The following is a 3,048-nucleotide window of genomic DNA, read 5'->3' on the forward strand; positions in this document are numbered from 1 at the left end:
AGAGAAGAGGAAGACGTGAGAAGTGAATAATAGGTTTATTTGCATATACACAAGAGAAGAGTTAACTGTTGCTGGGTGAGAAGGAGGTAAGGCTTCAGCAGAGGAAGGCACCTTGACAGACAAACAAGAGACTCTCAGCTTATTAAATCAAGCATAGTCACAAACTTCACTTGCCCCAAGCCAACAACTTATTTAACTCATTTACCTGCTGTCCTAGAGAATCACGAACACAACCAGCTGGAAAATAGAGAGAAATGATTTTACATATCTGGACCTGCCACTTAAAACTTTATGTACAGGATGCAGGAAAAAAACTTAAGAGGCACTTCCAAATAGTTCTTGATCTAATCAGTGCCATCTGTTCTGCTATTAAAAATATCGATTATGGAAGAAATTGGGTATTAAATGCGCCGTCAAAGTTGGGGCCTCAATTCTAAAAGAGTTTAGGCAAAGGTACTCTAAAAGTGGTTCCTGCCAGGTATCCAGACCCACAACCGCAGACACAAAAATCTCTGGAGATGAGGGTGGAGCAGCTATAAAGCAAGCATTTCTCACCCTGCTCGTGTGTGTTTTATGGGGCCTATCACCCGGTGAGCTGAGCCTAGGATGCTGGGAAGCCTTTGCCAAGGATGGAAGGCATACTTACTAAAAATGATCTTTCTTGGCTTCTCAAGTTAACCAGAATAAACTCTGACTTCTCTTTTGAGTACCCAAATGAGATTAAGGCTTTTAACATGAAAAGACCAAATTCTGCATTTGGGAATTGTAACTACCAAGCAGTTAGTTCCTAAGGGAACTTTAACTACTTCTCTTCAGGAAGATTTGTGGATTGTCCTTTGAGAAGTCAGAAGAGGCTATGTGCTGATGAAAATAAAATAGAATAGAATAAAATGAAGGACTGGGTGTGCTGACTAAGAAGGGGAAGAGAAACACACACTGAGTGATCATATATTTTTTTTTGTATATAAAGGATTAAAAAATTCAAATTTAATACATTTTGGAAAAGCAAATGTAAAATGACTTGGGCTTATAAAACCAGCATTTACAATTATCTGTGAATAGTCAAAGACAAATCATAGAACCAATTTGATTACAAATCCAAAGCAATTCTAATGTTGGTTACAGAATCACTTTCCCACTCCCCCAGTAAAAGTCCAGGTGTTAAGTTGTACACACCCCCATGCTATGCACACTCCTTCATCTCCTTCTCAGTGTTTTCATACCCCAGCCGCATCACACACACCAGGCACATCTTCTCTTTCACAGAGCTTATCAGGATGGTATCTCCTTTTGGCTTAAATCAATCACCTTGTGTTTATAAATAACCCCCCCACCCCCAGTGCCTGAATTCATCCACGTCTTCTGCCTTCATAGGCAGCCTCCCCTTGGCCCCAGTTCCAGCAGGACAGGCCTTCCTCTAAAAGGAAGGCTGGGGCAGTGAGGCCACACTAGTCAGCGTTCGGCCCTCCCTGCACCAGTCCCAGCTGGGCTCCTAATTGTCTAGCACCTTTGCACTCAAGAAAGTTATATTGTTTTTCTCTCTCTTCCTCATTTCTTGCCAGTATTCTGCCTTTTCATAACATTTATGCCAACAAGATATCTAGTCATTCCTAGACCTTCCTGTTTTGCACAACCCTTCACAGATAACCGAGTGACTGCAACGCTGAAAATCTGTTGCTCTTTTCTCTTCTAAACCTGTATCTACCTCAATAAAACTGAGTCTTTTATGGGAACCAGAAGACTTAAGACTCATGGGAATCAGCAGTCATAAGCCGGAGACTCCTCTCCCTCACCCTCTGACTCTTAATAGACCTACTCAATAAGAATCTGTTACCTTGAGACGCCTACTGCTCTGCAAAGTCTAGTGAGAACACCACAGCCTCTATCAACTGCAAGTCTGAGGGAAGATGCCAGTCCCATCACTTCTGACCAATAGTCCTGGGTTGAGTTAAATGAATATAGTACCACATTCTGCTCCTCACTAAGCTTCTTCATTAACACACCTATAACAACTACTTTAGTAGTCTGAGCACAAAGCTCTGGAAAGCTGTCTTTGCCCTTCTTTCACTATGCCTCGATCCATCACGGGAGCCAAGGAAGCACCTGCTGGCCTTGTGAGTGCCTCTTAGGATCTAGCACCTAACTGGTTAAAGTCTGTTATCCATGACTAGCTCTATTTTATGGCCTTCATACAGTACATGTTGCAGCACTGCTCAATTTGCAAACAGTGAAATTTATCAGGAATCTATATTCTCTTGAATCTGAAGTGCTAAACCTCTCATTAGCATTAAAATTTCTCCTTTTTTATAGTATGTCCACATTAAATGCTCAATAAAGAAGTGTTACTTAGAGAAAACATGGAAGATTTCTTTAAGAAAGGAACCATGCTTTCCTCTCCAGTGCAGCCAATGGGCTGAAGGCCTGTTTTCATTCTCCATTCTTCCAGCATAAATCTACAACTCACTGGCAGCACAACCTGATTTAACAGGCACCCATCATCCAGACCAGAACACCTATGGCATGTAAACAGGGTGAGATGGCAAAAAGTACAAATTCACAAAGTCCTTTCTGATGAAGAACTGAAAGAAAGGTCTTATGAGACAATGAGCGCACACGTGCCAGTGTGCGTACACAAGAACAAGTTGAACGTCTCAACAAAGAATTACTTCCACAGAGCCTTGCACGGCACACTACGCTCACGCCTCACTAGAAAGGAATCACTTGGGGTGTTTTTTTTTCCCTTTCTTAACACAGCACAAGCCAACGGCCAGCTAGACATTCAGACCCGTTGTTGAATGTTGGATAGAAGGGAGCAGCATCAGACACAAAATTTCAGGCCCTGGTTTCATGTGCCTTTAATACTTTGTTTCCTTTCCTCTGTATTCACTAAACAGAATTTTTTTTTTTTTTTTTTTTTTTTTTTTTTTTTTTTTTTTTTTTTTTTTTTTTTTTTTTTTGTAGCTTTTCGTTTTCCCTTTGTATTTATCATGTTTTTAATTTCTTCTCTGAGGAGGAATTCTCTGAATCTGTATCTTCCAATTCAATTCG

Source organism: Mandrillus leucophaeus, unplaced genomic scaffold (assembly GCF_000951045.1).
Source record: "Mandrillus leucophaeus isolate KB7577 unplaced genomic scaffold, Mleu.le_1.0 Scaffold641, whole genome shotgun sequence".
NCBI classification, from domain to species: Eukaryota; Metazoa; Chordata; class Mammalia; order Primates; family Cercopithecidae; genus Mandrillus; species Mandrillus leucophaeus.